Source organism: Chelonoidis abingdonii, chromosome 2, assembly GCF_003597395.2.
Source record: "Chelonoidis abingdonii isolate Lonesome George chromosome 2, CheloAbing_2.0, whole genome shotgun sequence".
In the NCBI taxonomy this organism is placed as follows: Eukaryota; Metazoa; Chordata; order Testudines; family Testudinidae; genus Chelonoidis; species Chelonoidis abingdonii.
Window position 1 is genome coordinate 292,318,130 of NC_133770.1, and position 8,574 is coordinate 292,326,703.

Genomic DNA, 8,574 nt, shown 5'->3' on the forward strand with positions numbered 1-8,574 from the left:
AATGGATTACCTAGGGAGGTGGTGGAATCTCGTTCCTTAGAGGTTTTTAAAGTCAGGCTTGACAAAGCCCTGGCTGGGATGATTTAGTTGGGAATTGGTCCTGCTTTGAGCAGGGGGTTGGACTAGATGACCTCCTGAGGTCCCTTCCAACCCTGATATTCTATGATTCTATGATAATCTGACCAACCCCTTTGGGAATCTGGTAATGACGGAGTTAAAGAAAAGAGATCTACTCTACACCGAAGAATGGACTTTTATAGAGCTAATTGCCAAACATTGTTGTTTTAAAGTATAAAAGATAGTTCAATTCAAAGTTCAAGGGTGCATTTGGAATATGCCCTTCTGATGGGACAAAATGGAGAAACACTTCAATTTAACCAGCTAAGTGCCTCTAGCTGAAGATTTTCATAGAATCGCAGGATTGGAAAGGACGTCGAGAGGTCTTCTAGTCAGTCCTGCCTTGAGTGCAGGCGACTGAACTATTATCTAGACCATCCCTGACAAGTGTTTGTCTAACCTGCTCTTAAAAATCTTCAGTGACAGAGATTCCACAACCTCCCTAAGCAATGTATTCCAGTGCTTAACCATCCTGACAGGAAGATTTTCTTAATGTCCACCCTAAACTGTCCTTGCTGCAATTTAAGCCCATTGCTTCTTGTCCTCCTTGTCTATTATTCAGAAGCTGTGATGTTATCTGATTAAAATATGACCACATGGACCATGGTTGCAACCACTGTTACATATTTGCAACAAATCTTGTACAAAGATTGTCAAGGGAGGTATCTATGAAAAGGTTATGATTTGCTGGTTATGATTATGCTATCTGTATGCATGTATCATTTTTGTATTTGAAGTTATGAGCATTGGCACTAAACCTGTATTTCAAATGTTTGCTCCTGGGGTAATGCCCACAAGGTAGTTAGCCTGCACATCTTTGCGGGACTATTCAAATTAAGTGGCTCATCAAGAAACTTAACTGACAATGGACCATGAGACATGCCTATCTACACTATATGGACTGCCCTGCAAACCCGCTTTTTGGGGCATAGGTAATGATTTCCTGCAATGACTTGGTGAAATGCTTGGAAATGTGACTTGTCCATGTGACTCCAAACCCCATCTTGTTACTGTACTTTTCCAAGGTATGAACATTGGGATTCCCTCCACATGGCAGAAGATATAAAAAGCCCTGGAAACTCCTCCATTGTGCCTCTTTCCTGCTCTAGCCTCTTTCTTACCCAAACCTCCGGACTATGGATTATACTAATGGGAGCATTTTAGCCAATGGACTGAGGTCCTTCCACTGATTCGGAAACAACCAGAGACTTGACTTAAACCAGCAGTTTATTCCAACACTGCAACAAGCCTGAACCAAGAACTTTGCATTTATTGTATTATTTGATTCCTTTAATCAATTTTAACTCTCACCTTTCTTTCTTTCTATGAATAAACCTTCCAGTTTTAGCTACTCGTGGATTGGAATCAACGTGATTTTAGGGTAAGATCTGACATATATTGACCTACATGTGTGGCTGGTCCTTTGGGATCACAAGAACCTTTTACTTGATAAGACTGGTTGTAAAGAACCACTCATCTTTAAATCCAGTGCCAGGGGGCGGGGGAATACAAGGATCAGAATACAGAAGGAAACTGCTTTTATGACTTCTTGTTAGCCAGTGTGGTGAAACAGGAATTTACTTTGTTCCTGGTTCGGTCTATCCTATGGAGGATTAGCCATCAGCCTTGGGGTTTATCTGCCCCTATTTTGCAGCAGTTTGTCCTTAATTTGGCACTCTCAATTGTGACATCCAGAAGGCACAGTTCTAGAAGCACTTTCTGAACATCCTTAGAACAAGGTGTCGCCAAAGGCATTAACCATGAAGCACTCATGCCATCAGGCCTAGGACTAAAGACTGGGATGCAGCAGGCACCTGTGGTACTGAGAAAACAGGTCTGGATCCAGTGGGACAGTTGAAGCTTGTCTCAAAGTTAGTAACAGCGACTTTGACATCAGTGTTAGAAGGATGACATGAGCATGGTCTGTTTAACTATGAACAGGAATCAGGGCAGCAGGGGAATCAGAGGGAAGGCAAAGAGGAGTGGCTCCTTCAGGGTAGCAGAAAAGCATATATAGATAAGCCTGGGCTGGGACCTCTCTGGGAACAAAACCAGTGGCATTTTCTGTTGGACTTTATTGCAAACAGATCCACTTAGATATTCCCTTAGAGCTGAAAGATCAATCTGGCCAGGTCTGGGCATGACGATCACTCATGGTGTTCAGAGAAGATCCTGCTCAGTTGATCTGCCTATGTGTTGTGCTTCCCTGGAAGGTAAGCAGACGGGAAATTAATTGAATTGTTACACAAAAGTCTCAGAGGCAAATTGCCTTGTGGGATAGCTGGGTCGATCACGTTCCACCCTGTTTACCTAAAACACAGTTGCAGAGCTGTCTGTTAGAATTAACGAGTTCCTTCCTACTTTATGTGGGAGGAAAGCTGAATAGGCTAGTCATACCTCCTCTTGCTTTGGGGATAAGTAATTAGTGGGAACAGAAGCCTTCCCCCGGAGTCCTAATGGGTCCTGCCAGAAGAAGCAACTGGACCTTGTACTGAAGGATGATCTCATGAGAGTAGTCCCTGAGGAAGGACAGGGAAGGGGAGTGAGGAGTAGTAGAAGAAATGAACTGGAGGGCACGTCCCAGTTCCACTGTGCTTAAGATCCACCGATCTGATGCAACTCAGGCCCAAGCACTTAGGAAGTGGAATAAGAGATTTGTAAACAAAAGGTGGGAAAGAGAAAACTACAGGAACTGATCCATTACCCTCGATCAGTGCATCAGAATGTCTGGACAAGACGGCTGGACTGGATGAGCCCACTAATACTGGAGGATGTTGTGTCCCATCGTCTCTGCCCTTTCTCCTCAGCAGATCTTGAGACTGGGGAGCAAAACTCTGATGTCTGTATGGCAGATGAGGACAGAATTGTTTCCTCTGCTTCTGGAATACAGATTCCAAGAGGTTTTAATGTCACAGTAGAATATTTTAAGCTATGGACCTCATTTGTCAATCATATCTGAAAACAAAGAGGGACCTTCAAAAGGGAGGTCCTGGATGGTCTGCTGGACTTCTGTGGAAACCCAGGTGATTGCAACTATGAACACCTTTTCATAGAAATGGCTGATGCCCTGGTTCAAGCTGTCATGTGAGAGCCATCTGAATTGTCCTGGAAAGCAGTTCTGGCAACTAGCTTGCCCTCATCCACTATTACTGCAAATTCCTGCCTACAGTACTCTGGTAACTTGTCTTTAAATTAGGGGTGTCAATTAATCGCAGTTAACTAATGGGATTAACTCAAAAAAAATAATCACTATTAATTTCACTGTTAAACAATAGAATACCAATTAAAATTTATTAAATAGTTTTAGACGTTTTTCTACATTTTCAAATATATTCATTTCAATTACAACACAGAATACAAAGTTTACAGTGTTCACTTTATATTATTTTTATTACAAATATTTGCACTATGAAATTGATAAAAATAGTATTTTTCAAGTCACCTCATACAAACACTGTAGTGCAATCTCTTTATCTTGAAAGTGCAACTTACAAATGTAGGCTTTTTTGTTACATAACCGCACTCAAAAAAAACAATGTAAAACCGTGGAGCCTACAAGTCCATTCAGTCCTACTTCTTGTTCAGCCAACCGCTAAGACAATCATTATCACGATTAATTGTGGTTTGTTTGTTTACATTTACAGGACATAATGCTGCCCACTTCTTAATTAGAATGTTACCTGAAAGTGAGATCAGGCATTCGTATGGCACTATTGTAGCTGGCATCACAAGATAATTACATGCCAGATGCGCTAAAGATTCGTATATCCCTTCATGCTTCAATCATCATTCCAGAGGACATGCTTCCACGCTGATGATGCTCATTAAAAAAATAATGCATTAACTAAATTTGTGACTGAACTCCTTGGGGGAGAATTGTATGTCTGCTACTCTGTTTTACTCTCATTTTGTCATATATTTCATGCTATAGCAGTCTCGAATGATGACCCAGCATACGTTGTTCATTTTAAGAACACTTTCACTGCAAATTTGATGAAATGCAAAGAAGGTATCAATGTAAGTTTTCTAAAGATAGCTACAGCACTTGACCCAAGATTTAAGAATCTGAAGTGCTTTCCAAAATCTGAGAGGAACAAGATGTGGAACATGCTTTCAGAAGTCTTAAAAGAGCAACACTATGATGCAGAAACTACAGACCCCAAACCACTAAAAAAAAAACAAAAAAAAAACAACCTTCTGTTGGTGGCATCTGACTCAGATGATGAAAATGAATATCCGTCGGTCTGCACTGCTTTGGATAGTTATTGAACAGAACCTGTCATCAGCATGGATGCATGTACTCTGGAATGATGGCTGAAGTATCAAGGGACATATGAATCTTTAGCACATCTGGCCTGTAAATATCTTGCAACACTGGCTACAACAATGCCTTTCACATGCTTGTTCTCACTTTCAGGTGACATTGTAAACAAGAAACAGGCAACATTATCTTCTGCAAATGTAAACAAATTTGTTTGTCTGAGCGATTAGCTGAACAAGAAGTAGGACTGATTGGACTTCTGGCTCTGAAGTTTTACATTGTTTTGTCTTTGAGTGCATTTTTTTGTACATAATTCTACATTTGTAAGTTCAACTTTCATGATAAAGAGACTGCACAACAGTACTCATATTAGGTGAATTGAAAAATACTATTTCTTTTGATTTTTACAGTACAAATATTTGTAATCTAAATAAATATAAAGTGAGCACTGTACACTTTCTATTCTGTGTTGTAACTGAAATCAACTTTGTTTTAACAGCGCGAATAATTGCAATTAATCACTTTTGAGTTGCAGATTCCCTATACAATAAAATTTCTTTCCAAACAAGTCCAGCTGTCTCAAATCTTTGCCCTTCAGTGTCAATGCTTGGTGCCCTTGTATCTCCCATTCACTAGGAGCTACGACCACCAAGAAACCTGGAGGAGGGCTAGAGTAAATATTTTCATAACCCTCAGAGGGTATGTAGTACCTCATTTCAGCTCACTTTGCTGTGGAGGGGAAGGAGAATGATGTCTGCCACTGCCCTTAACTGTCTCTGTAATGGCTTCATTAATCAACAGAACCACCTAAGAGGGGCCATCGATACCAGAGTGTTGACCAATTCACAAGAGCTTTCACACACCTCCTCTACCTGACTGTTAACAGACTTGTCTGGCAACAAGGAAGAGTATGCCATAGTATTCACAGGTGGTGCCTGTTCCGTAAGTTGTGGTGGGGAAGTCACCAAAGTGACTTTTGGCTGCTCAGTACCAGGTACTAAGGAATGATGCTCTTGGTGCCAATGCCCCCAGAACTATCTTGATGACTGTAGGGAGGTCTAAGTGGGAAGTGGTACACCTCATGGTGTCTATAAAAGCCACTGATATGGGCCTGGGATCCACCCCCAAGGGGGCCAAAGCCCCTTAGAAGGAGGCCAGTGCTTTGACTATCACATGACGCATGATCCCCAACTCTCTGATGAAAGTTATGTCCTCTGTCTTGGATGGGACACAGACTAATGCCTCTAATGCTTTTCTTAGAATGGGATCAAGGAGCTGCAGATATCTCCAATGTGCTCCGTACCAGCATCAATATACTTGGGGTACTCCGTGAGTGAACATTTGAGCCTCACCACTCTTTCTTTGAGTGGAGCTTAAATCCCTTACAACCATGACATTTGTCACTTACGGAGAGATTCTCCAACATTTCAAGCAGGCCAGGTGTGGGGTCACTGACTGGCATAGGCTTAGCATAAGTCCAGCAGGACTGAACACTTGGTGGGCATAGCATCATTCCAGTACCAATCCCAGTACTGAAAGATGAAAAACTGGCCCAAAAAGACCTAAGACTGAAATCTATCATTTAAACAAGCTAAAAACAAACAAACTTCACTAACTAATTCCGAACAATAACAGGAGATTATAAAGAAGCGAGGGAAGCACTTATGACAAGTCTGAGATTGCTCTGACAACTGTCACATGCAATAAACAGGAACTGTGGGAGGTCAGAGGTGGCTTCACACTCTTAACTCTTATACCAGCATACAGTGGCATGTGGTGACAGAAAGCACTTGCACTGCCCCAATGGATATCACAGAGAAAAAGTTCTAACAACTGTGCATGAGGTGCACACACATACTTGCAGTGGGATGGACATGTGCAAGCACCTGAAGAATTGCAGAGTATATCCCAGTTCCACTGTCCTCAGACCCCACCAGTCTGATGTAATGTGGGTACAAGCATGTAGGAAGTGGGACAACATGCTGCCAAAGGGAGATCTCTACGGAATGGTTTGCTGTACTGCACCAAGGAATCAAGAAGGCTGCTTGGAAGCTGAAAATAATCTTGAGGTAGGAGAAGTGAAGTAGGTGGAGGTTTTGGTCTCCTCTTTTGATAACTGTGACACTTTTTTGAGCTGATGGGCTATCCCATTGGGTAGTACAGATACTTCTTTTGGACCTGAGGCTGAAACTGTTTCCTTTTAATAGAGATATAAAATGCCCAACAATTTCAGGGTCACCTGGAATATTTTAGAGTGCCGAGTCTCATCTGTTTTGCCTAAAAATAACTTTGGGGCTTAAAAGGGCAAGTCTCTGTTGTGCAGTGCATTTCAGCTGGTATGCGTGATGGTTCCAGTCATAAAGCACAAGGCACAATGGCTTTTGCCACCCTGTAGGGAGGAGCAAGCAAGCAACTGATTCTCATTTATAAAGGCTTTAAATTCCTCTTTCACATCTGGTAATTTGTTCTGAAATTGAGACACTACATCCCAGTTTGAATAGTCATAGCTGGCAAGCAGTGCCTGGTGAGTCACAATTCTAAATTAGAGCGACAAAGCGGCTGAGGCAATATCTTTTATTGGATCAACCTCTGTTGGTGAGAGATAAGCTTTCAAGCTTACAGAGAGCTTCTCTGTCTCACCAACTGAAGTTGGTCCAATATAAGATATCACTTCACCCACCTCGTTTCTGGGACCAACTCAACTACAACAACATTGCATATAACAACTCTAAATTGTAAACTGGAAGAAGAATAAACCTTTCTCCCAAATAAATCAAGGTTTTTTATTTTTTCATCCTTGGGAGCTGAATTAACCCAACCTTGCCTTGATTTTTCATCACTCTTCAGAAGCTCTTGCCTTGTAGTCATTGGTGACTAGAGAAGACAACTCTAAGACAACAGCATCAACAGGAAACCATGAGGAGATGTTACGCATAAGTATTAAAGTTTCTGTTTGGTCAGGTGGAATAATCATCTCCCTATTATCCAGCATCAAGGAGAAGTGGCCCTCAAATCTGGGGAACTCCCAATGCGTTCCAGAAGGGCCTTTGCTGCACCTAGATAGGAGTGGGGCTACTTAGGAAATTAGTAAGGGATGACTATTATAACAGATTTTCCCATTAGGGGATTAACAGAGAATGATTGTGGACTAAGAAGGACTCACTGAGAGATACTATCTTGAAGAATTGTTAGTCTCCCAGCTGTAAATAACCATGACTTCAAATATAAATTACGTAAACTGAGCGTGTATAAACATCACAAAATGTGTTTCTGAGACAAATGTTCTTGGCAATGAGATTTCCTTTGTTTAAAACCCTATATAATGCTATTAGTATGGGAATTTAGTTCGGGGATGAAAATGGTGCATCCCTTCCAGATGCAAGAGAGTCACATATCCAGTTCTTAATCTGACAACAAAGGGTGATAATGTAGCTATTACTTTCTGTATTCTGTATAGTGCTGTACTAATCTGATTGATAATCTGAGATTAAATAATTCCAATTAAGTCTATTTCGACAATCTTGAGTCATTAACTCAGATACGCAACAACTGCATAAATTGATTTAGAGTAAAATAAATGCTGAGCACTATTTATGCCCTTCCTATTAACTGAAGATTTAAGTCACTTCCCTCTGTTCCCCCCATTGGTATAGCTTGTATTGCTCTTATTTTGGCTCTCTTGTTTACGAAGTTACCTTCCTTCAGATTAAGTCTCGTTTTACCAAAGTTCTAGGTATATTTAATGTTGAATAGTATAACTACACTTAGATTCACAGAATCACAGAAGATTAGTGTTGGAAGAGACCTCAGGAGGTCATCCAGTACAATCCCCTGCTCAAAGCAGGAGCAACACAAACTGAGGGCTTGGCTACACTGGAGAGTTGCAGCGGTGTAAATCCACCACCAGCGCTGCAACTTACTCACGGTCCACACTTGCAAGTCACATACAGCGCTGCATCTCCCTGGCTGCAGCGCTGGCTACACTCCTGCTCTGCCTGGGGTATAACGATTGCAGCGCTGGTGATGCAGCGCTGCTCTGCCAGTGGGGCCACCAAAAGCGCTGTAATAGGCCTCCAGAGTATTCGGAGGTATCCCAGAATGCCTGTTCAGCCACTCTGCTCATCAGTTCGCACTCTACTTCCCTGGCCTCAGGTGATCCGCCCTTTAAATGCCCCAGGAATTTTAAAAATCCCCTT

The 8,574-nt window shown here is 41.7% G+C and overlaps 1 protein-coding gene across 2 annotated transcripts in view; it reads right to left on the reverse strand.

Annotated features, from left to right (window-relative positions):
• The window catches only part of TRAPPC9 (trafficking protein particle complex subunit 9), a 908,789-nt gene that overhangs the window by 500,672 nt on the left and 399,543 nt on the right, over positions 1-8,574 (reverse strand). The window lies entirely within an intron of this gene.